At 45.7% G+C, this 27,056-nt stretch overlaps 1 protein-coding gene across 4 annotated transcripts in view; it reads right to left on the reverse strand.

The window, feature by feature from the left end:
- Positions 1-27,056, reverse strand: part of LOC115085149 (glyoxylate/hydroxypyruvate reductase B-like) — a 144,903-nt gene that overhangs the window by 104,536 nt on the left and 13,311 nt on the right. For 2 of the 4 annotated variants that reach the window (XM_029590805.1, XM_029590802.1), the window contains exon 1: positions 1,495-1,588. The exons of 1 other annotated variant lie outside the window; for it this stretch is intronic. The gene's annotated coding sequence lies outside the window, so the exon portion shown is untranslated. Of the gene's footprint in view, positions 1-1,054; positions 1,396-1,494; positions 1,589-27,056 lie in introns of those variants that run through there. One more of the 4 variants, XM_029590803.1, reaches the window with a different exon arrangement.

Here is a 27,056-nt window from a genome sequence, read left to right on the forward strand (position 1 = left end):
TGCAAAACTTTAAGCTATGCTTAAGAAGCTCCGCCTCCCGGGCCAATGGACAGTTCCCATGACAGCATGGCTAATTCAGCCCTCCTATCAACGGGAAAAGATGGTATCCCTCATTAGCAAAAATTTTATAGCCAGCCACTGAACTATCACATCACTGTATCTGTGTATACATTAATTAATAAAGGACAATAATGAATTGACAGGCTGCACACAGGCAACAATTTCTCTTACAGCCTCTCAGGGCAATGAAGGGGGCCCCCTGCCACTCAGCTGCTCCCCATTTCAATTTCTCATTGATTATAAGTGGGCATTGGTGGGCAGCACAAACGTTTTTCTGTGACCCTCCCCATACACATGCACATTCCTTCGGTCACACACAAACACACTCACTCATACATGCTCCCTCTCTCTTTCACACATGATCTCAGAAGGTCAGAAGCACGCTGGGCAGGGAAGGGGGAAAAGAGGGGAGAACCAGGGCTGTCAGAAGATCCAAGCAATTGCCCAGAGTGCCAGGCCCAGGGGGCACTAATGCACCTGCTCAGGGGGCTGGCCACCATTGTAGTGGGACAAACATTCCTTAGCCACTATGTGGCTGCCAGTCATGTCATCCAAGGAGGCACTGCCTGTTCCCCCCACCACCACCAGCCATATTACTTACATTACCCAGGGTACTGAGCAGCCCAGCAATAGGCTTGAGGGGAGCAGTGAGATAATAGACAAGGGATGTTGAGTAGAGAAAGAGCCAGGAAAGGGGTATAGGCATGGGCAGAGAGGGGAAGGGGGTCACTGCAGTTCATTATATGTTTTGGTTTAACATCAGGTAAGTTCCAAATGGCTATGGGACAAGGCTTGGGTTCAGAGTGAGACCTGAGGGGGGAAGATACAACCTATAGAGCAATTTCCCAGACAGCTGCAGCTGTCAGCTGGACTGAGCAAGATGTCCTGTGACCCACTCCCTCCTTCCATGCTCCCCATGTGTCACTGTCTATCTCCCTTTTCCTCCCCTTTTGTCTCTGCCCTCCCCTTCCCTGTCTCTCTCCTCACCCTGTACCTTGTCTTTGCCGTTGTTGGATGGCAGCACTGCTCCTCACTGCCTGAAGGGAGGTGGAAGGAAGCCACTGCTACTGTGCGGCTCCTGCAAAGTTGGGAGGGAGGGGGAGGGTCACGCTTCTCCAGGCCCCAGAACAGCTGTCTCCCAGCCACTGCAAGATGGGGTCTGCCGCGGCCCTGTATGTCTGTTTCTGCACCTTTTCCTAGTCCTGGCCCACCTTGCTGTGAGAGGGGAGGGGGGATGGGAGCAAGAGAGTCATTGCTACAGAAATCGAGCCACTGGGGCTCTGCTGTGCCTCCCCTCCTCCTCTCTCCATGCTGTTCAGTCAGCCTAAGAAAAGAGCTGAGGGCAGGCATACAATGCAGCTCTCCTCCGAGAGGCTCCCACCCTGCCCGCCTCTCCCTGTAACTAAGAGACTGTAGGGGGAGAGGAGGAGTTACCTGCAAAACCAAACTTTTAGCGTCTGCTCGGGACTTCTGACTGGATGCTGCAGAGCACGCCTGAAAACCCTAGCAGCCGCCCCTCTTCTTCTCTTGGGCCAGGAAGTTTAAAGAAAAAAAAAGTCACGTGATGGGAGCGACCGGCGCACTGGGGGGAAAGGCAATCCACCCCTGCAGCAGAGCCAGGGGAACTTCTACCTTCCAGGGCTTGGAAACATAGAGTCCCCAGGAGGGCAGGGTATCTCTCAGATGGTCAGGACACCCCTTCAAAACTGGCATAAAATTCTCTCTCTCTCTCCCCAGGCTTTGAAAACACTGGATGGGCATCTTCAGTACTTACTCACAGTTAGATGGTTTTCTGGATTTCTTTGGTTATTACACAGTCTCTTTATTTCCTTTTTCCTGGATCCCTGATGAGGGGGATCTTCTTGAAGCAAGCAGCACTCTTGCATCAAACAGAAGGGAAGGGCAGCCGAAACTTCTTCCTGGATCTTGAAATCAAAGTCTTTTCCCCGTCAACTGAATTTAACAGCGGAGCTTCTCCTTGCTGCAGGTCACTGACACCTCCATCCTCCTGGAGGGTATGAAGGGCAGGTCTTCCCTAACTTGCACAACCCCCAGACACAGGGTACCCCATGCCCTGAGACCGGGTGGTGTACAGGGCTCTCCCACAAGGATCCTACCACTTAATGTCTTAAACCGGAAAAATATACCCAGAGGGAAAATTCTAACCAGCCAGGGTTTGCCTGGCTTCTCTGACTGGGTCTGAAAAACGACTCAGAGAAAAGCTCCTCTCTACTTCCTAACTCTGAGCAAACCATAAGGGACTGCCTCCTGAGCTCTCTGTGGGGAGCTGCTATATAGACTCTCAGGGGGACAGGCATTCCAGATCCCTGAAAGGGAAGGGCTGAATTTGAATGGCTTCCCCCCCCCCCCCCCCACAACTGCACTCTCACTAACTGAACTAAAGGTTCACTCAGGCCTTAATGGCAGCCTGACAGACGGGTGGGGTTACACATACTTGGAGTTTACTACATGCTTCAGATGCTATTATCCTGCGGGTTCCGAGTGGACTGATGCTTTCTGGTATATGCTCATGAAGCACTTGAATCACTTCTTAACTGGTTGCAGGTCCTTCAAGAATCAACAAGATTGTTGGCTAGGGCTAAGCCCAGTGATCTAAGGCCAATTCTGAGGGAGCTGCATTGAATGCTCATTAAGATAGGGTTACATTTAAATCTGCTTTTTACATGGCTATTTAAATGTGCTTTTGATGCTAATTAACTGCTTGATGTCCCTGTTATATCTGAATGAGAGTATGGCAAAGTGTTGAAGAATTTATGAGTAGTCAATGTGTATTATATATTTTATTGATTTTTTTTTAGTTTTACTCTTTATTTTTTATTTTATTTAAATTATTTCATGATTATGTATCTGTATCTTATAAGAATCTTGTTCTATTAATTTTAAATATTATGAATGTAATCTTTTGTAAACTGCCATGATCTGCATGAAGGACAGTATATAAATATTTATAAATAAATAAATAAATAAATTGTTGCGCTTGGAGGTGGACCCTTGTCCTGGAGCAGTGTAGAAAGGCTCCCTGGTAGGGACCAGGAAGCACCTGCCCCCAGGGGGTGGAGCACAGGAGGAGACAGAGGCTAGCTGGAGCTTCACCACTGGAAGCCCGAGGTCCCCCCAGGTGGAGCCCTTGGGGACCAGGCCGCTTGGACTTAGGTGGGCCTCGCAGGGTCTCCCGGATAGGAAGTATAGAGGTGCGCCCACCAGGATCAAGGGCACGTGGTCGATGTCTTGACTGGAGTCCTGTGATGACAAGGCTAGGAGCAGGGCCAGAATCAAGGAGGTATGGTCAAGGATAGCCGAGGTCGAGTTCCAAGGATCAGTCCAAGAGAGGTCAGCCAAAGCAGGGGTCAAGGTCCAAGGATCAGTCCGAGAATGGTCAGCCAAAGCAGGGGTCAGGTTCCAGAGGTCAGACGTGGTCAAGGAGGCAGGCAAAGGTCAGAATCCGGGCAGCGATCAGCATGGTCAAGGAGAAAGGCAAAGGTCAGTACCAGAGAGTCAGTCCAAGAGGTACTACCTGGGGGATCGCAGAACAGACAGATGCTGGAACACAAGGACACTGGAACACGAGGATGCTGGAACAAGGCTGGAACAAGACTGGAACAGGCTATGAGACACGGAGCAAACTCAGTACACACAGTGTCGATCCGATTGCCAAGGCAAGGAAGTGCAGGCATGCACTTCCTTTAGTAGTACGTTCAATCAGGGCACGCCGCAGAGCTTGGACCTGCCCCTGGCCCTATAAGGGACCGGGCGGTCCGCACGCGCATGCGCCTCGGGGCAGGGCCGATGCCATGGAGGACGCCAAGCACCGTCATGAGGCCTGGTGCACTGAGGAAGGCCCAGCGACTGCCGCCGCGGGACGCCGAGGCCTGGAGGAGCTTGCAGCTGCTGCCGGAGAGGCCGACCTGGGACCTGCAGTGGAGTTGGAAAGGTGAGCAGGCCCATGCGTGGGCTGACTGCGGACGGGGCGCGCAACAGTACTCCCCTTCTAGGCCTCCCTTTACGCAGGCGAGGATTTTCTGGGTGAGCCCTATGGAAGGCTCTAAGGAGGTCCTTGTCAAGGATATTGTGGAAAGGTTCCCATGAGTTCTCCTCGGCTCCGTAACCCTCCCAGGATAAGAGGTATTTCCATCTGCCTCGACGCTGACGGACGTCGAGGATTTCTCTTACCTGAAGAGTCGTATCAGGTTCAGTGGAGATCCGGGGTGGACGAATCTCTTTGAGAGGGCCAGGATAAGACTAGCGGCTTCAACAGGGAAACATGGAAGGTGTTATGAATGCCCATAGCACGTGGCAGTTGGTAGGACACTGCTCCCACTCTCCGTAGGACTGGGAATGGGCCGATGAACTTCGGTGCCATGCGGTGTGAAGGGAGTCGCAGTCTTATATGACGAGTGCTTAGCCACACTTTCTGGCTAAGATGGAAGAGTGGAGCGGGACATCTGTGGGCACCTGAAGTCCGTTTGGAGCATTTGGCAGCCTGGTTGAGGCATTTTTTGACTTGGTTCCACAACTGCCGAATGATGTGGGCCGTGAACTGAGCAGCTGGCGAGGGAACCGAGAGGGGTACTGGCAGTGGTAAGCATGGTTGTCGACCAAACACCACGGAAAATGGCGATATATTGTGGCAGCAGCAACATGGGTATTATGCGACAATTCTGCCCAAGGCAGCAGATCGGACCAGTTGTCCTGTTGGTCGTTCACATATGAGCGGAGGAAAGTCTTCAGGGTCCGACTGGGTCTTTCTGCTTGGCCGTTGGCCTGGGGTGATAGACTGACGTAAAATTCAAGGTGATGTTGAACTTTTTATATAAAGAGCGCCAGTACCTTGCAGCAAACTGTGGTCCTCGGTCTGAGATAATCTCTTTTGGGAGACCATGGAGGCGGAAGACATGTTTTAGAAACAATTTAGTCAACTCTGGGGCCGACGGAAGGCTTCGCAGGGGGATTAATTGACCCATTTTAGAGAAACGGTCAATGATAACTCAGATCACGGTATTGTTCTGTGACGATGGAAGGTCTGTGATAAAATCCGTGGATATACTTGACCAAGGTTTGGTGGGAGCTGTCTGGAACAGGCTATGAGACACAGAAGCAAACTCAGTACACACACGGTGTCAACCCAATTGCCTAGGCAAGGAAGTGCAGGCAGGCACTTTCTTTAGTAGTACGTTCAATCAGGGCGCCCCGCAGAGCTTGGACTCACCCCATGCCCTATAAGGGACCGGGCGGTCCATGCATGCGCACCTAGGGGCGGGGCCGACGCCATGGAGGACGCCGAGCCCCGTCGTGAGGCCTGGTGTGCTGAGGAAGGCCTGGCGACCGCCGCCACAGGACGCCGAGGCCAGGAGGAGCTTGCAGCTGCTGCCGGAGAGGCCGACCCATTACCTGCAGTGGAGTTGGAAAGGTGAGCAGGCCCGTGCATGAGCAGGCCGCAGACGGGGCGCGCAACATAAATATTATTTGTTGTTTTTAAATCACTGCACCAGATGGGTCCAGAGAATTTTGCTTGTCTTTTTACCCAGTACTCTCAAACAAGGATGCTAACATCATCACAGCAGGCCCTACTGGCTATGCCAACATTAAAGCAGAGGAAGCTAGTGAACACCAAGAAAGGCTTCAGATTTTTCACTCCTGTACTCTGGAATGCAATTCCTTTGGACCTAAAGCAGGAGTCAGTCTATATCATCTGCAAGAAGAAATTAAAAGCCTGGCTCTGTATAACATTTTTAAATTATTTCTTGATGTTTGTTGGATATAACTGTATACATGGCTGATCTCTTAAGAGTTGGAACATCTCATCTTTGAAAGACATTATAACCTGAATTTTATATATATTTTCCCTTAATTTTATTTTCATTTAATTTTGTTGTTTAAATTTATGCTGACATTTAGAAGATGGCACATCTCATTTTTTGAATAGATGTATTAGCCTGATTATATTAGATTTAAACTCATTTTATTATAATTGTGTTATTAATTTTAGTTATATGTGTGTGTTATATAAATATAATTGTGTTATGTATTTATGTAATGCTTTTATAACATTCTAATACATCTTGGGGCCGTCTGGTGTAGTTATCTGCAATATCAAACTGGAGCAAATAAATAAATAAGACAGATTAATTGGGGACCAATCACATGGCATAAGTAACATGCATAGTGGTTGTGCATTAGATGGACTTTTGCCAATTCTTCATTAATGAGTAGAGGCATTTCCATAACTAACACACTACTTATTAACTCTAGAAATGCCACTCTTTACTTATGATCAACCAACCCCACAAGTCAGGCAGGTCCACGGGGTAACTGACAGCAATCAGGATCCCTTGTGTCATTTACCAGAGATATGCTAAGGTGATAAACCATGGTTATTTTCAACCAGGTCATACTTCCTTTTCTCCTTTGCAAATGGAGAAGGTAGAGGTCCCTACTGGTCCTGACCTGATACCCTTTTTTTTCTTTTAAGAAAATATCCACTGGTGGTAAAACATGGAAACAAGCCTTTTTAAAGTTATATTAATGAATGGAGGAAGTACAGAGGTGGGAATGTAAGACTGAAAGGAGAGGAGGACACAGCTTTGGAGGATGTCAAGGAAAGAGCTGAATATCCTTGAATAAAGTCATCCGGTTATTTTTAGAATTGGTTTCCCCATCTGAAGAAAGACATAGCGGAACTAGAAAAAGTACAGAAGAGAGCAACAAAAATAACTAAAGAGGGGTGAAAGGGCTTCCCAATCATGAGAGTCTACACAGATTAGGACTCTACAACTTGGAAAAGAGATGGCTGAGGGAGGACATGATAGAGTAGGGCTTCCCAAACCTGTCCTGGGGACCCCATAGCCAGTCGGGTTTTCAGGATATCCACCATGAATATGCATGAGATAAATGTGCATAAACCGAGTCCCCATGATATGCAAACTTATCTCATGCATATTCTTGGTGGACATCCTGAAAACCCGACTGTCTGTGGGGTCCCCAGGGCAGGTTTGGGAAGCCCTGTGATAGAAAGGTTCATAAAATCATGAATGAGGTGGAATGGATAAAACTAGACAGTTATTTACCCTTTCAAATAATACTAACACATAAGGAGATACTCCATGAAACTAACAAATGGCAGATTTAAAACTAATTATTGAAAGTGCTATTTCACTCAATGCATGATCAAGGTGTGGAATCTGATGCCAAAAGATATGGTCAAGTGGACTAGCATAGCAGGGTTTAAAAGAAAGTCCAGAAAACATTATTAAGCCAGGTACAGAAAACGATTGCTATCCCTAGGAGTGAGCAACAAGAAATAGATCTATTTTTTGGGATCTGTGGGTTACTTGTGATCCAGACTGGCTACTGTAAGAGGCAGGATGCTGTGCCCAGTGGACTTTGGTTTGTCCTGATTCTCTCTTTGCATACAGAACCAGTGGCGTAGCTAGACAATTTGGCGCCCGGGGCAAGAGACTTCTTCGGCGCCCCCTCCCTCCATCAATGATTTGCATTGAAATCGGTGCTATTTTTCTGCAGAGCCAGGCGTTTTGGCGCCCCAGTAGACCCAGCACATATGCTCAGTGTGCATGGAGTTTATACAGTGTCTAATTAGCATACATGGCTGTTATTACATCCCGTACTTCCACAAGTTTTTGCAGGATGCGCACAAAAAAAATCCACGCAGAAAAATCAGCAGTCTTATTACATTGGCCTGTCAGATAGCAGCATCACCCCGCCCCCATTAGACCTTCTGAAAGATAAGAGAAACACGATAGTGGCGCATGTGATCACCGTGGAAGTCTCCAAGATCCCAGTCCAGCTCAGTTCACAGATATACTGATTTCCCCGCTGCCGGCGGCTAACACACAACATTCAGTGTCTGACCTGCACTCAGTACGCGGTGCTGCAGGGGCCCTCCACGGCCACACGCCTTCTTCCTGTAGCACCCCCCTTTCCTTTTGGCCGCTACAAAGAGGAGTGCAGTTCTGCAACAACGCTGCAGGACTCCTCTCGTTTGACTAACAGGGAAAGCTACCAAAAGAAAGGCGGCGCCACCACCGCCTCAGTCAAAACAGAAACCAAGCTCGAATGAGCTTCCGCCCGCCGCAGTCTACTCCAAGCAAGTCCACTCGCCGTCTCCCGGGAAACACCTCTGACTGCCGGCCGGCACCGCCAATCAGAGGGCAGCAGCAGCGAAGACAGATGAGAGACTGCTGCCAATAGGCGACACGCGCGAGTGAGGTTGGGGAGGCTTCGCGGCCAGTTTTTCTCGGCTACAGTCTGCGTGTGCTGGCGACGGGAACGATTGGGGTTCCTTCCAGTTGTGCGCGACGAGCTATGGTAAACTGCTGCCACGAGGCGGTGCACGTGGGAATGGAAAAAGTTGGTCGGAGAGCGTAACAGGAGCTTTGTGATTCCTAGAGCGTATCCCTCACGCGTTTTGGCGCCCCCTTAGACCCGGCGCCCGGGGCGGCCGCCCACCCCTCGCTACGCCACTGTACAGAACTGGTGCAGAATGGCACAAATAAAGGCCTTTTCTTTTGCTAACCAGAGGAAAAATTCAGTTCTTTTCAGAACCCTACTTTAGCCTTAGAAACTGGAAACAGAGTCAGAGAGGCATGAAAATTTGTTGGTAGTGATAAAAACATTTGAATTACAGGGGAGAGGGAGAGAGAGAGAGAGAGACTAGCTTTAAGGCCTTCATAGTAGTTAGGTATTAATATCGCTATATGAGGCCCACCTAGTTACTCGAGGTGAGGTTTAGGTAGGAGTGTAGGGGTTAGGGGCCACTTTGACATTCAGAGTGAGATGTACGAACAGAACAGTAGAGGTATGCCGGTCCATAGGGTTACTGACATCTCATACCTTAAGCTGGATTCCCAGGAGTACTGCGTCTCCAAATTTAAAGCCGGATCCACTGGAGTTAGCAATCTGTTATGAGCGAGTTCCTCTGGAGGGAGGAGCTAGCAATCTGTTATGATTATACTCCTATGAAGGGGAGGAGTTAGCAATCTGTTATGAGCGAGCTCCTCTGGAGGGAGGAGCTAGCAATCTGTTATGGTTATACTCCTATGAAGGGGAGGAGTTAGCAAGCTGGTTGTGAATGACACCTCAAGAGGGAGGAGTTAGCAATCTGTTATGAATCTCCGTACGGAGTTAGCAATCTGTTATAATCTATTCCTGAGGAAGGAGAAGTTAGTAACTGATATGCTCAGCTCCTGTAGAGGGAGTAGTAAAAAACTGTAATGAATCTGTAGCTAAAGACTCCTGGTGGGGAAGGAGTAGCCATCTGTTACCAGCGGAGTGCTTGGAGAGGACACTCAGCTGTAGAGGAATGTAGATAGGTGAATCCTTGGGCCGATGGCAGATGACTGCCATCAGCCGTCATCTGCCATCGGCAGATGACGGCCGATATCCTGAGAGGGATATCCTGAGAGGGACCACCGGTTAGGCTTGAGTATGGAGACCGACACAGATAATTCTTTTATTAGACAGGTTAGTAGAACCACCAGAGGTGGCAGTAGTGAGCTGATATGCCCTGCAGGGCTGAAGTCCCTCAGGTACTGGAACAGCAATCCCACACCTTATGTGACAGATCTCACATAAGGTCTTTAGAAAGCTCAGTAGCTGGAAAGGGTTAGGCCCTCGAGGAGCGAGTACCTGGTTCCAGGAAAAGCTCTGAGAAACCGATGGTAACTCACAATTGTCTGTATCTGTGATAGCTTCCAGGCAGTAGAGAATCTTCAGAGTGTTCAGGAACATGGGCCCTCGAGGAGCGAGTACCGGTTCCTATCGGCAATCTGAAATAGAGAAAAGAAAGCAAGGCCCCCGAGTACCGGCTACCCCTGATAAGTCCGAGGAAGCAGAGTAGCTTGGACGAATCCTTGCTAACTCAATTCGTTAGCAAATACTGAGACCTTTTATATTGTAAGCGGATGACGTCAGTTCAGGGGGACGCCCCTGAGATTCGCGCCCTTGCTGGTACATTATTCGGAGCGCGCGCGCACGCCCTACATCATCAGGAACATGGCGGATCCACAGCATTGTGCCGCTCCGGGGACGCCGGAGGAAGACAGCAAGAAGACGCCGTGGCAGCAAACCATCCATCAGCCCCAGAGGGAGTCGCCACAGTGGTAAGGAGGGCAGAGTGAGGGCGTCGAGCAGCGACGGACGCAACAGCTACTCTGCCTCCAATCTTCATTGGACTCTTAACGCTAACGGGGTACCCGCTCCTCGGGACCCGCTCCTCGGGGGCCTCACTTGCTTTTCAGTTCGCTATCAGGAAACCGGTACTTGCTCCTCGAGGGCCCATGTTCCCTGACTTGCTGCCTGCTCCTACCTTCTCTTCTGCCTGGATTCGCTATCTTCAATACCAGTGCTAGCTGGCCCTCGAGGAGCGAGTAGCGAGAAGGGCATTGAAGCCACACATGCAATGGAATTGTTGACTCTGGGGCCGGCGTTGGGACCCTCCTGCACTTTTTATCCCGGGAAGCTCCGGCTGTTGAAGGTGGTGAGTCCATTGCTATTCCACCTTGCCTGAGGCGGTGACTTTAGAGGCTTTGTAGGGCTTGGTAGCTGGCTTTGGGAACTCTCTAAAGTTGCTTCATTTAAAGATGGATTCTTTCTCTTCAAATTATTGTCAAAAAGTGTTGGATTTGCAGGAGCAAGTTAATTCTACCTTTTCTAAAGTTTCTGAAGATGAAGACAAGATTAAAACTATTCACACGAGTTTAATGCTGCTACTGTGAAAGATCGCTCGGCGCTTTCCAGGCATATTGAATTTTTAGAAAATAATGTGAGACAGCTTAATCTGCATTTTTTGAATTTCCCCAAAATTGTTAGGGAAATCCCTTTTTTAATGCTGAAGAGTTTTTTTTCCAAGAAGTTCTAGGATTGGCGCCTGAAAATATGCCTTCTGTTAATTCATGTTATTTTCTTCCTGAAAGAATAACTTCTGGCTTGGAGGTAAATACTGAAATTCAGGACATTTTGTCTAATTTCCTTCAGAACTCTACTTTGGGAGGTGTTGGATAGGAGTACTTTGTTAGGTTCCTTTATTTCAACTTGAGATTTAAATAATGTGATGCGTAGCTATTTTAGGAAGTTTCCCGCATTGTTCTATGGGTCAACCTGTGAGGATTGAGCCCAAGTAGCGCAAGTTAAGAGGAGAGATTTCCCATCTTTTTGGTAAGAAATTCTCTTGGGTTTTCCTTTGTGCTTCGTTACCCCTGTAAATGTGTTATCAAAAGGGGTGACGGATGTTTTATTCTCTTCTTGCCTGAACAATTACAGTCCTTTATAGAGGCCCATAGGCCACTTACCTCTTCCCCTGCTCCTCAAGTATCTTAGTGCTATTAGTATTATACTGCTGGTTATTACTATGTTATTGCCTTTCTTGATTTATGGTTTTCTTCAGTGTGCTCTCCTTTGTTATTTCCTTCCCTCCTTCAGGCATTTTCTGCTTTGATATGGATGCCTACATGGCAACTGTTTATCCTTAATTAGTAATTTCCTTTTCACTTTGATCTCTGTTGTAGTTATCCATGTGTTTCAGTAACAAGCAATTAACTTTGTAATTTAAAATCTTATAAAGAATTTAAATAACTGTAACTGACAGGTTTCTAACAATAAAAGAACACACTAATGAATCTAAGAACACTGCCACTTTGTGATACTGAGGGAAGAGAAGCGGCCTCACAAGTGCAACCACAGATTCATGTATTTATAATGATTTTGCACTGTCAGTCTTCCCCACTGTATTCATTAAGCATTCTCGTACTCATGAACACTCCTGAGTCTTGTCCAGCCTCCTCCAAGAAAAAAAAAAGTACATGTGCAAGCAAACCGAGTGAATCATTTCTCAAGTATTTAGGATTGCCCTCCCCAGAAAAAATGTTAGAAAATCTAGGTTTGAAGATATGCAATTTCCTCATACCTAATAAAAAATATTTAAGTGTTTTTACTGCAAAATACTAAGGATGAAATGTTATCTCCTGCAAACAAGAAGAAGGAGATTCACAAACTGAAAATCAAATCTAGCTATTTCCAGAATGTAAATTCTTTCTGCGCAGGAGATATATGCAAACCACAAAACTTTGGGCTGAGCTCTTTTATTGATCAACGGATGAAACAACTATCTGAAATACCTCCAACAGAAAAGATGACCTACATATTAAAAGAAAAGCTGGATAAATATGATGGGGTTTGCAGCAAATATTGAATATATGCAAATAGAATTTTGTAATGTCTCTGCTGATGGCTACTGAAGTAATATAAATTATGTGCCCTGCCATTTTTAGATACTGATGCAATAAATTTGTTTTCTCTGTATATCGTGTGATCTATATATGATATCTTGTGTAATAGTGTTTCATGCCTGTTAAATACAAAAAGTTTAATAAAAAAAAAACAAATTTTGGGCTGAGGGTAGGTGGAGGATTCCATGGCTGCTCTACTAGCAGGGCGTATACGATCCATCTTGGCTCAACACCAGAAGCAATAATGGAGAGAAATAGGGTTTGCTGCTCCATGCCCTGCCACCTCCACACAGCACTGATCCACTCAGGACAAAGAAAAGCCAGATTCAGCAACCCCTACAACAACAGTTCTTTAATTGGAAGAAAAGGGAGAAAAAGTGCATTCTGCATACCCGCTCTGGAGCAACAAACAACAATTCCAGATCCCTCAGTTCTTCCTTGAGTGAGGATGGGGATGCTCCACATCCCAAAAGCATTGATTGGCTATAAATCAAGCAGCAGCAGGGGGATGGAGAAGGACATGAAAACCTGTGCCTCCAAAAGACCAGGACTGTTAAGCAGACCTCTCAAAGTTGTGGGTTCCCCATATCTTTGCATTGCAGGGACTGAGCATATTCCCAACAAACATTTCTGATCCTAGTATATAAAAGATTCTTTGAGAGATTCTGGCAGCTCCACTGATAATTTAGCTTAGACATTCTTTGGAGACAGATGTGGTTCCAGAGAACTTAGGCAAATATTTTCTTTCTTTATAAACACAGCCTCTGTGGTAGATAAATTAATTGAGTCACTACCTAAGGATAGGATAATAGAGTCAGTTGCACCATTAGATGATCAAAGGATAAAAGGAACACTAAGAGAGGGCAAGGTCATAGTGGAGAGATTAAATTAATTCTTTGCTTCAGTCTTTACTGAGAAAGAAGTAAAGTAGATACCCCTGCCAGAAGTGATATTTAAGTGATGATTCAGAGGAACTGAAATAAATCTCAGTGAACCTGGAAGATGTAATAGGCAAACTTACAAACTAAAGAGTAACAAATCACCTGGACCAGATGGTATACATCCCAGAGTGCTGACAGAACTGAAAAATGAAATTGCAGACCTATTGTTAGCAATCTGTAAACTATCTTAAAATCGGTTATGGTACCTGAACATTGGAGGGTGGCTAACATAATGCCAATCTTTAAAAAGGTTTCCAGGGGTGATACAGAAAACTACAGACTGGTGAGCCTGACATCAGTGCCAAGCAAAATGGTAGAAACTATTATAAAGAATGAAATCACTGAATACATATAATGTTATTGTTTAATGGGACAAAGCAACATGGACTTAGCCAAGGGCAGTCTTTTCCATCAATCTGCTACATTTTTTTAAAGCATGAATAAACATGTGAATAAAGATGAGTCAGTTGATTATACTGGTTCCGGATTTTCAGAAAGTGTTTGACAAAGTACCTAATGAGAGATTTTTGTGGAAATGAAAAAGTCATGGGATAAAAGGCAATGTTCTAAAGTGGACTGAGAACTGGTTAAAAGATAGAAAACAGATAGTAGGGCTAAATGGTCAATTATCTCAATGGAGAAAGATGAATAGTGGAGTGCTCCAGGGATCTGTATTGAGACCACTTTTTTAAAAAACATATTTATACATTACCTAAAAATGGGAGCAACCAGTGAGCTGATCAAATTTAATGATGAGACAAAATTATGCAAATTTGTTAAATCACAAGGGTTTTGCGAGAAATTTCAAGAGGACCTTACAAGACAGTGAGACTAGGCAACCAAATGGCAGATAACATTTAAAGTGGACACGTGGAAAGTGATATACATACTACATAGGGAAAAGCAACCCAAATTATAGCTAAGAACATAAGAACATGCCATACTGGGTCAGACCAAGGGTCCATCAAGCCCAGCATCCTGTTTCCAACAGGGGCCAATCCAGACCATAAGAACCTGGCAAGTACCCAAAAACTAAGTCTATTCCATGTTACCATTGCTAGTAATAGCGGTGGTTATTATCTAAGTCAACTTAATTAATAGCAGGTAATGGACTTCTCGTCCAAGAACTTATCCAATCCTTTTTTAAACACAGCTATACTAACTGCACTAACCACATCCTCTGGCAACAAATTCCAGAGTTTAACTGTGCGTTGAATGAAAAACAACTTTCTCTGATTAGTTTTAAATGTGCCACATGCTAACTTCATGGAGTGCCCCCTAGTCTTTCTATTATCCGAAAGAGGTAAAAAATGATTCATATCTACCCGTTCTAGAACTCTCATGATTTTAAACATCTCTATCATATCCCCCCTCAGCCGTCTCTTCTCCAAGCTGAAAAGTCCTAACTTCTTTAGTCTTTCCTCATAGGGGAGGTGTTCCATTCCCTTTATCATTTTGGTAGCCCTTCTCTGTACCTTTTCCATCGCAATTTTATCTTTTTTGAGATGCGGCAACCAAAATTGTACACAATATTCAAGGTGCGGTCTCACCATGGAGCGATACAGACGCATTATGACATTTTCCGTTTTATTCACCATTCCCTTTCTAATAATTCCCAACATTCTGTTTGCTTTTTTGACTGTCGCAGCACACTGAACTGATGATTTCAATGTGTTATCCACTATGACGCCTAGATCTCTTTCTTGGGTAGTAGCACCTAATATGGAACCTAAAATTGTGTAACTATAGCATGGGTTATTTTTCCATATATGCATCACCTTGCACTTGTCCACATTAAATTTCATCTGCCATTTAGATGCCCAATTTTCCAGCTTCACAAGGTCTTCCTGCAATTTATCACAATCTGCTTGTGATTTAACTACTCTGAACAATTTTGTATCATCTGCAAATTTGATTACCTCACTCATCGTATTTCTTTCCAGATCATTTATAAATATATTGAAAAGTAAGGGTCCCAGTACAGATCCCTGAGGCACTCCACTGTCCACTCCCTTCCACTGAGAAAATTGTCCATTTATTCCTACTCTCTGTTTCCTGTCTTTTAGCCAGTTTGTAATCCATAAAAGGACATTGCCACCTTTCCCATGACTTTTTACTTTTCCTAGAAGCCTCTCATGAGGAACTTTGTCAAATGCTTTCTGAAAATCCAAGTACACTACATCTACCAGTTCACCTTTATCCACATGTTTATTAACTCCTTCAAAAAAGTGAAGATTTGTGAGGCAAGATTGCCTTGGGTAAAGCCATGCTGACTTTGTTCCATTAAACCATGTCTTTCTATATGTTCTGTGATTTTGATGTTTAGAACCCTTTCCACTATTTTTCCTGGCACTGAAGTCAGGCTAACCGGTCTGTAATTTCCCAGATCTCCCCTGGAGCCCTTTTTAAATATGGGGGTTACATTAGCTATCCTCCAGTCTTCAGGTACAATGGATGATTTTAATGATAGGTTACAAATTTTTACTAATAGGTCTGAAATTTCATTTTTTTAGTTCCTTCAGAACTCTGGGGTGTATACCATCTGGTCCAGGTGATTTACTACTCTTCAGTTTATCAATCAGGTCTACCACATCTTCTAGGTTCACCGTGATTTCATTCAGTCCATCTGAATCATTACCCATGAAAACCTTCTCCAGTACGGGTACCTCCCCAACATCCTCTTCAGTAAACACCGAAGAAAAGAAATCATGTAATCTTTCCTTGATGGCCTTATCTTCTCTAAGTGCCCCTTTAACCCCTCGATCATCTAACGGTCCAACTGACTCCCTCACAGGCTTTCTGCTTCGGATATATTTTTAAAAGATTTTACTGTGAATTTTTGCTTCTATGGCCAACTTCTTTTCAAATTCTTTCTTAGCTTGTCTTATCAATGTCTTACATTTAACTTGCCAACGTTTATGCATTTTCCTATTTTCCTCTGTTGGATCCTTCTTCCAATTTTTGAATGAAGATCTTTTGGCTAAAATAGCTTCTTTCACCTCCCCTTTTAACCATGCCGGTAATCGTTTTGCCTGCTTTCCACCTTTCTTAATGTGTGGAATACATCTGGATAGTGCTTCTAGGATGGTATTTTTTAACAATGACCACGCCTCTTGCAAGGTTCCACATTGGGAGTCACCATCCGGGAAAAGGATCTAGGAGTCATTTTAGATAATATACTGAAATCCTCTGCTTGATGTGAGGCGACAGTGGCCAAGAAAGTAAATAGAATGGTAGGAATCATTAGGAAAGAAATGGCGAATAAAACAGAGAATATCATAATCATCATGGTGCTACCACACCTTGATTATCGTGTGCAATTCTAGTCACTGCATCTCAAAAAATATATAGCGGAATTAGAAAAAGTACAGAAAACAGTGATGGAATGATTCCCCTATGAGGAAAGGCTAAAGATTTTAGGATTCATCAGCTTGGAGAAGAGATCTCTGAGGAAAGATATGATAGAGGTCTTTAAAATAATGAGTGGAGGGGAATGGATAAATGCAAATTGGTTGTTTAATCTTTTTAAAAGTGCAAAGACTAGTGAGGACACAATGAAGTTAGTAGGTAATGCATTTAAAACAGGAGAAGAAAATTTTTACTTGATGAATACTTAAGTTCTGGAATTCATTGCTGGAGGAAATAGTGAAAGATGTTAGTGTAGCTGGGTTTAAAAAAGGTTTGGACAAGTTCCTGGAAGAAAGGTCCTTAAACTATAATTAAGGTGGACTTGGGGAAATCCACTGCTTATCCCTGGGATAAGTAGCATGGAATCTATTGACCTTTTGGGATCCTGCCAGGTACTTGTGATGTGGATTGGCCACTGTTGGAAACAGAATTCTGGGCTTGATGGACCTTTGGTCTGAGCCAGTATGGCAAATCTTATGTTATTTCAAGTATCATGAATGCAGCAGGTTACAGAATCTAAGCCAGCATGATTTAAACTAAAGGAACATCATATCAAACAAATCTGATTGATTTCTTTAACTGGGTGATCATTCAGGGGCAAACATTGGATGTGGAATATTTACATTTCAGAAAGGCTTTTGACATTCCCAGCAGTTACTATAATAGGGAATACTTACATTTCAGAAAGGCTTTTGACATTCCCAACAGTACTATAATAGTCCTCCAAGCATATTTAACAGCATCAACAGACTCAAATATTCAAAAAGTCCTGAAGCACAAAACAATTTCCAGCCTTAAAATTGGACAAGCATTTCAAAGAACAGAAAGAATGCATGAGACTCCACCAGCACACATGGGGAAAGGAGCAACAGATTTAGAAAATAAAAGAAAAATCTCTTTAAAAAGAGTTGGACTAGTAAACAAAGATAAACAAAGTGGCAAATGCACTAATACAGCAGGAAATAGAAAGGAATTACTTTAACAAACACACAGAGGTCAAAACCTGATGCAGGCATGAGTAAAGAAAGGTAAACTTAAACCTAAAGTTAAGAGATTAATAATTGAGGCAAAGGACAGTGGACTCTAGAGAAGATGATTTACAGTAAGCCTAGAAGAAAAAACAGCAAAACAGACAAATGCAGACTCTGTAAAACAGAACTGGAAAGCGTTACATGTCTCGTTGCTGGGTGTCATGTGCTTATGTCAGAAGGCCTGTATCTAGGAAGGCACACTAAAGTAGCACCACTAATCCATTGGAAACTGTTTAAACAATATAACATTGCTGTACCAGAAAAACACTGGGATCACAACCTTGACAACTGTAGAGAATGAAGAAGTTGTGATCACCTGGGATACTCCCATGCCAACCAATAAAAAGCTTGATGCCAGAAAACCAAACATACAAAACTAGCAACTGTACCTGTTCTACACCCGGGCAGCGAGCCTTTTTATTGGCACATATGCTCTTGTATGGAAGCGTTAGCTGAAAAGGAAAAACTAAATTGTTTTCACCCAGGGCATGGGACGTGGAGGCACATTTGCTAAAGCCAGGGCTGGCAAAGTTTATTTACCAAGCTGTCTCTCACACTCCCCCACACCCCCTCTCCGCTCTCACACACACATTCTCTCTCACCGGCATCCCCCTCCCCTCATATAGGCTCCCTCTCTCTGAAACCCACACTCAAGCATCCCCCACCCACCCTTTCTTACCAACCATGCTCTCTGTCACCCCCCCCCCCCCCTCACACACACATTCTCTCTCACCGGCATGCCGCGGGACACGCGCCGTTCGCGGTGAAGATGAAGGCCCGACGTGCCATTTGCTGCACACGGGGGCCTTCCATTTTTTGCCTTGAGCAGAAAATAGCAACGGAGACCCCAACATGCCGCGAACGGAGCGCATCCCGTGGCACACGCTCCATTCGCGGCGAAGGTGAAGGCCTGGGTGCGCCGATCATAGCACACGGGGGCCTTCCCTTTTCACCGCAAACGGCGCGCCGGGCCTTCATCTTCGCCGCGAACAGAGCATGTGCCACGGAACGCACTCCATTCGTGGCATGCCAGGGTCTCCTCTGCTATTTTCTGCCTGTCCCGCAATGGCCACTGTCCTTCCGGTTTTGAATAGTCTTCTAGCGAGGGAGGAAATCTGTGGGAAGGAGGAATTCTGCGCAAAATCTGCATTCCACAGTAGCGCTGAATTCCCCCAGGAGAACCTCTTGTAGCTGGTGTTGTGACATGGCCTGTTTGAGCCTCCAAGGTGGCCAAGGAGCCGCCTGCGCCATCTATCGGCGGGATGGGGAACATGCGCGAGCACTGACGGACACACTACCAAGCCCGATATATTATAGCGCCATCTATCGGCGGGCTGGGGAACATGAGCGAGCACTGACGGACACACTACCAAGCCCGATATATTATAGCGCCATCTATCGGCGGGCTGGGGAACATGAGCGAGCACTGACGGACACATTACCAAGCCCGATATATTATAGCGCCATCTATCGGCGGGCTGGGGAACATGAGCGAGCACTGACGGACACATTACCAAGCCCGATATATTATAGCGCCATCTATCGGCGGGCTGGGGAACATGCGCGAGCACTGACGGACACACTACCAAGCCCGATATATTATAGCGCCATCTATCGGCGGGCTGGGGAACATGCGCGAGCACTGACGGACACACTACCAAGCCCGATATATTATAGCGCCATCTATCGGCGGGCTGGGGAACATGCGCGAGCACTGACGGACACACTACCAAGCCCGATATATTATAGCGCCATCTATCGGTGGGCTGGGGAACATGCGCGAGCACTGACGGACACACTACCAAGCCCGATATATTATAGCGCCATCTATCGGCGGGCTGGGGAACATGAGCGAGCACTGACGGACACACTACCAAGCCCGATATATTATAGCGCCATCTATCGGCGGGCTGGGGAACATGCGCGAGCACTGACGGACACACTACCAAGCCCGATATATTATAGCGCCATCTATCGGCGGGCTGGGGAACATGCGCGAGCACTGACGGACACACTACCAAGCCCGATATATTATAGCGCCATCTATCGGCGGGCTGGGGAACATGCGCGAGCACTGACGGACACACTACCAAGCCTGATATATTATAGCGCCATCTATCGGCGGGCTGGGGAACATGCGCGAGCACTGACGGACACACTACCAAGCCCGATATATTATAGCGCCATCTATCGGCGGGCTGGGGAACATGAGCGAGCACTGACGGACACATTACCAAGTCCGATATATTATGGATAACCAGGGAATCCAGGAGTAACTATATGCCTCATACAAATCTCCGGTATTTATATTCAATATCTAAACAAATTTTTATAAGAGGAAAGGACCTCAGCCCTGAGTAGAAGCACCCACAGGCTGGATCTAATCTCAGAAATTCCAGTCATGGGTCCTGAAAACCTCTTTATTTTTTTATTTTTAATTTCTTCTGTTTTATATATTAAAGTGATTAATGGATGTACTTGTCATCTCCTAATGCACTGCCAGTATATTCCAAATTATTTTATATGCAAAATCTCTTGTCTGTTCATTTTCTTATCTTTGATTTCTAGTAGCAAGAGAAACACTTATCTTAGACTGTAATGCTTAAGCCAGCACCGGATGATTTAAAATCCCGATGTCATTTAAGAACACTGATGTGGCCAACGTTTCACCTTAACTGCTGCGTCAGGCCTTAATGTTGTCTACATCAAAACATGATGCTTTTCAGTTTAGGGTGGATTTTCAAAGATTCATTTGTAGCATTTCATTAAAGGTATATTTTGGGGGGAACATTGGATGAAATACAGATAAGAATCAATCTACTTGGAATCCACCGGGTCCAGTATACCCACTAGTGTACACTTTTTGGCATTTATTTTCAAAAGATGTAAGCAATTTTGAAAAAAAGCACCATAGGATAAACTTGACTATGAGTAGGGAAGAATATGAAATAATTTCCAAATTATCTAAGAACAAAGCAATAGTTCTAAAACCAGCTGACAAAAAAGTAGGTATTGTTGTGATGAATAGTAGGATTATAAAGGAGAAATTTACAGATAAATTAAGGCTCAAACCTGTTATAAGCTGTTACCACGGGATCCAATTGTTGAGAACGGCCTCAAGGGCCTTGCATTCTGTTACACTCGGGTGGTTTTAGTGTGCCCATGGGCCTCAGCCCGGACCCAGACCTTCAAGGCCGAGCCGAGGGTTGACGGTGGCTCCGCATGGCTGACGGTCTGACCCTCTGCCAGGCCGGCAAGCTCCCAAGGCCAACATCCGAGGATGTTGGAAGTTGAATGGTCCTCTGACCATTCCGAACCCTTTCGGACCTGCTGCGAGCAGCATGGAGCAGCAGGCCTGGCCTGAGGTTGAGGGCAGGTGGCCTTGACACGAAGACAAGACTATGAATATTGATGCAACGGCATCACATGGCACAAAGACTTGGGTTGATGCGACGGCATCACATGGCACGAAGACTTGGGTTGAAGACATGACACCAGGACTATTGAAGACGTGACACCAGGATCGATGCAATGGCATCGCAGACGAAGACTTGACACCAAGGCTGATGCGAAGACATCACGGACCAGTGGTCGATGCGACAGCATCCCAGACCAGGGTTGATGCAACGACATCAGAGACATGACGCTGAAGTGCAGACATAACGAGGAACTTGGAATCCAGACGAGATGAGAAGTAGGGAAGGCAGACATTGGCACTGTCTCTCAGGGCGCCCTACTCAGGCCACCCGCAGGACTGAGTCGCGGACCACCCTGTCCCATTGCGTGCCCTACACAGCCCTTGCAGGCTGGTCACGGACCACGAGGAGAATGGGACAGCGCAGGAAAGATCCAGGACATGACGGCTCGAGAGCGCAGGACACCAGTCCACCTGCAGGCCACTCCAACCCGGGAAAGACGTCGTCCGAGGGAGTCCGGCCCACAGGACCAGAAGGCTCAGGAGTGTTGAAGACGAGACGAAGGAACGAACATCTAGGAAGGCAAGAACACCAGGACGTAGAAGATCATCAAGACACCAGGACACCTGGACGAGGACCTCAGGCTATGAAGACATGACGTGGCATGACGAGAAGACAAGATGAGATAAGGAGCTCCACAAAGACAATAGAAGACCTGATGGAGCTCTGGCAGGCAGGAGCCTCCAGAGTGAAATAACTCCGATGCAAGGCGAAGAACAGACTGACGGAGCAGCCCTTTATAGGGCTGAAGCAGGAAATTAGTCCCAAGGTGGGGCCAGCACACTTCCTGTGCCTGGCCCTTTAAATTCTGCAGAGAGGCGCGCGCCAGCACCTAAGGAGAGCAGAAGGGAGCTGTGCAGGACCGCGGACAGCGGCCTGCACTGTCGTCGTCGCGCACAGACGCTGGCAAAGCCCGAGGAGCAGGCCCTGCCATCAGCAGCGGCTCCAGCCGCTGCGGGGAGCCCCAGGGGCGGCTCCAGCCACCGGGCCAGCCCGGGGATGCGGCCTTAGTGCGGCGAAGATGGGAGCAGCGTCGGGGGCGGTCCCAGCCCCGAAGAAGGCCGCGGCTCTGACCGTGGAGACCAGGAGAAACGCGGACGGCCTCCGGGCCACATGAGGAACTTCAAGCCACGGCTCCGGCTGCGTGGGAAGGCCGACGGCGGCGTCCTGCTGCACTGGCTGAAGAGGAACAGCATGGTGAGTGAGCCTGCTCGCGGGGAAACCCGCGGGCAGTGCAGTCATAACACCAACACAGCAGTTCCAGACTGTCAATAAGAATATTACTACACAGGGCCTACACAAGGCTTTGTGACACAGAAGGAATTCACATTTTAAATCCACCATATCTGAAAATTCCAGCAATATATGTATTTCCTAAAGTTCATAAAAGTTTGAAAGACCCATCAAGAAGACCCATTATTTCATCTAATGATTCAGTTTTAGAACCATTATCACAGTATGTTGATTGTTTTTATTTAGAAAAGTTGTGGGTGGATCCTTGGACCAGTGGCAGGTGACCACACCCTCGGGGGACCTCCTGAGAGGGACTACTGGTCAGGCTTAGTGTAGGAGACAGACACACACTAGTTCTTTTTATTAGACAATATTTTAAACCACCAGAGGTGGCAGTAGTGAGTTGGAAGCGCCCGGCTGGGCTGTAGTCCCTCAGGTACAGGAACAGCGATCCCAAGGTGGCTGAGCTGTAGAGAAACTAAGAAAGTAAGTAGGCAAGACATGCAGAATTCAGGAACAAGTCCTTGGTGATAACACTCACACCATAGTCTCTTGAGGCAGCCCAGGAGTTGGAATGCAGTAGGCCCTTGAGGAGCGAGTACCTGGTCCCAGGGAAAGTTCTGAGAGATAGATAGAAACTCACTAATGTTATAAGCAACAAAGACTTCTTAGTAAGCAGTATATTAAACCACCAAAGGTGGCAGTAGTGAGATGGAAGCGCCCGGCTGGGCTGTAGTCCCTCAGATATTGGAACAGCGATCTCAAGGTGGTAGAGAAACTAAGAAAGTGAGTAGATAGGATATGCAGAGTTCTGGAACAAGTCCTTGGTGATAACACTCACACCATAGTCTCTTGAGGCAGCCCAGGTGTTGGAATGCAGTAGGCTCTTGAGGAGCGAGTACCTGGTCCTAGGGAAAGCTCTGAGAGATAGATGTTGTAAGCAGCGATGACTTCTTAGCAGAAGTGGTATTCAGGAGTTGGTCCGGGACATGGGCCCTTGAGGAGTGAGTACCGGTTCCGGACTGCGACCTGAAAAGAAAAAGAGAGTGCAAGGCCCCCGAGGAGGGGGTACCTCTATTGAAGTCCAAGGAGGCAGAGTAGCTAGGTTTGCGGAGAGCAAATCCCATCTGCAATGATACCTGAAGGTAGTGAATCCCCTTGCTAACTCATTTTGTTAGCGAAAATTGAGACCTTAAATATCTGGAGCTGATGACGTCATATCAGGGGGACGTCCCTGAGGTTCGTGCTAACGCCAGTACATCAGTCGGGCCGCGCGCGCACCCTCAGGCATCTGGTCAACATGGCGGCTTGCAGCGTCGAGCCGGTCCGGGAACGCCGGAGGAGGACGGCCTGGAGACGCCGTAGCAGCTAGTCTTCCATCAACCCCGGAGGGAGTCGCCAACGAGGTAAGGTGGGCGGAGCACAGATGTCAGACAGCGACGGACACAACAATTATGTGTCCATACAATAAATATTATGTGGGAAAACATAGAGAACTTTGAGAGCACGATTATATGAGCACAGAAGCTGTGTACACAACCAGAAAGAGAATGCACAGATTGTGCAACATTGTATTTAAAATAATAATTCCTTCTGAGATCTTAGATGGTTTAAGATAGATCACGTCTTACAACATCCAAGAGGAGGCAATAGAAATAAAAATTTATATAAGAACATAAGAAAATGCCATACTGGGTCAGACCAAGGGTCCATCAAGCCCAGCATCCTGTTTCCAACAGTGGCCAATCCAGGCCATAAGAACCTGGCAAGTACCCAAAAACTAGGTACCCAAGAACCCAAAAACTAAGTCTATTCCATGTAACCATTGCTAAAGGCAGTGGCTATTCTCTAAGTGAACTTAATAGCAGGTAATGGACTTCTCCAAGAACTTATCCAATGCTTTTTTAAACACAGCTATACTAACTGCACTAACCACATTCTCTGGCAACAAATTCCAGAGTTTAATTGTGCGTTGAGTAAAAAAGAACTTTCTCTGATTAGTTTTAAATGTGCCACATGCTAACTTCATGGAGTGCCCCCTAGTCTTTCTGCTATCTGAAAGAGTAAATAACAGATTCACATCTACCCGTTCTAGACCTCTCATGATTTTAAACACCTGTATCATATCCCCCCCTCAGTCGTCTCTTCTCCAAGCTGAAAAGTCCTAACCTCTTTAGTCTTTCTTCATAGGGGAGTTGTTCCATTCCCCTTATCATTTTGGTAGCCCTTCTCTGTACCTCCTCCATCGCAATTATATCTTTTTTGAGATGCGGCGACCAGAATTGTACACAGTATTCAAGGTGCGGTCTCACCATGGAGCGATACAGAGGCATTATGACATTTTCCGTTTTATTCACCATTCCTTTTCTAATAATTCCCAACATTCTGTTTGCTTTTTGGACTGCCGCAGCACACTGCACCGACGATTTCAGTGTGTTATCCACTATGACACCTAGATCTCTTTCTTGGGTTGTAGCACCTACTATGGAACCCAACATTGTGTAATTATAGCATGGGTTATTTTTCCCTATATGCATCACCTTGCACTTATCCACATTAAATTTCATCTGCCATTTGGATGCCCAATTTTCCAGTCTCACAAGGTCTTCCTGCAATTTATCACAATCTACTTGTGATTTAACTACTCTGAAAAATTTGTTGTCATCTGCAAATTTGATTATCTCACTCGTCGTATTTCTTTCCAGATCATTTATAAATATATTGAACAGTAAGGGTCCCAATACAGATCCCTGAGGCACTCCACTGTCCACTCCCTTCCACTGAGAAAATTGCCCATTTAATCCTACTCTCTGTTTCCTGTCTTTTAGCCAGTTTGCAATCCACGAAAGGACATCGCCACCTATCCCATGACTTTTTACTTTTCCTAGAAGCCTCTCATGAGGAACTTTGTCAAACGCCTTCTGAAAATCCAAGTATACTATATCTACCGGTTCACCTTTATCCACATGTTTATTAACTCCTTCAAAAAAGTGAAGCAGATTTGTGAGGCAAGACTTGCCCTGGGTAAAGCCATGCTGACTTTGTTCCATTAAACCATGTCTTTCTATATGTTCTGTGATTTTGATGTTTAGAACACTTTCCACTATTTTTCCTGGCACTGAAGTCAGGCTAACCGGTCTGTAGTTTCCCGGATCACCCCTGGAGCCCTTTTTAAATATTGGGGTTACATTTGCTATCCTCCAGTCTTCAGGTACAATGGATGATTTTAATGATAAGTTACAAATTTTTACTAATAGGTCTGAAATTTCATTTTTTAGTTCCTTCAGAACTCTGGGGTGTATACCATCCGGTCCAGGTGATTTACTACTCTTCAGTTTGTCAATCAGGCCTACCACATCTTCTAGGTTCACCGTGATTTGATTCAGTCCATCTGAATCATTACCCATGAAAACCTTCTCCATTATGGGTACCTCCCCAACATCCTCTTCAGTAAACACCGAAGCAAAGAAATCATTTAATCTTTCCACGATGGCCTTATCTTCTCTAAGTGCCCCTTTAACCCCTCGATCATCTAACGGTCCAACTGACTCCCTCACAGGCTTTCTGCTTCGGATATATTTAAAAAAGTTTTTACTGTGAGTTTTTGCCTCTACAGCCAACTTCTTTTCAAATTCTCTCTTAGCCTGTCTTATCAATGTCTTACATTTAACTTGCCAATGATTATGCTTTATCCTATTTTCTTCTGTTGGATCCTTCTTCCAATTTTTGAATGAAGATCTTTTGGCTAAAATAGCTTCTTTCACCTCCCCTTTTAACCATGCTGGTAATCGTTTTGCCTTCTTTCCACCTTTCTTAATGTGTGGAATATATCTGGACTGTGCTTCTAGAATGGTATTTTTTAACAATGACCACGCCTCTTGGACATTTTCTACTTTTGTAGCTGCTCCTTTCAGTTTTTTTCTAACAATTTTTCTCATTTTATCAAAGTTTCCCTTTTGAAAGTTTAGCACGAGAGCCTTGGATTTGCACACTGTTCCTTTTCCAGTCATTAAATCAAATTTGATCATATTATGATCACTATTGCCAAGCGGCCCCACCACCATTACCTCTCTCCCCAAGTCCTATGCTCCACTGAGAATTAGATCTAAAATTGCTCCCTCTCTCGTCGGTTCCTGAACCATTTGCTCCGTAAAGCTATCATTTATTCCATCCAGGAACGTTATCTCTCTAGCGTGACCCGATGATACATTTACCCAGTCTATATTGGGGTAATTGAAGTCTCAGAATACATAGGTGCAGTCAAGAATTTAAGTCCTGACAAAATACTCACAATCGAGTGTATAAGTACTTGTTTTTATTCTTCAATATGGCAACTCCTCTGATTCATACAGGCAGTGAGTTAATGGCGTCCCCCGACACGGTTCCCGTGTTTCGCCGCGGGCTGCATCGGGAGGGCTCGCCAATAGGGGTTCAAACAATAGCTGTAAGACATAAGTGTACATCAGGACGGCAAAATAGGACTTATAGCCGAACATTTCATGTGGACAAAAGGTAATAAACATTATAACATACCTGACAGCAAGATGCCTTAGAAGTGACAGGGAGCGCACTACCCTTAAACACTGACAGGTATTTAAAGCTGATTTTAGGCGCCAAATCAGGAGGACAACCCACGTGGGAGCTCAC

This window comes from Rhinatrema bivittatum, chromosome 2 (genome assembly GCF_901001135.1).
Source record: "Rhinatrema bivittatum chromosome 2, aRhiBiv1.1, whole genome shotgun sequence".
NCBI lineage: Eukaryota > Metazoa > Chordata > Amphibia > Gymnophiona > Rhinatrematidae > Rhinatrema > Rhinatrema bivittatum.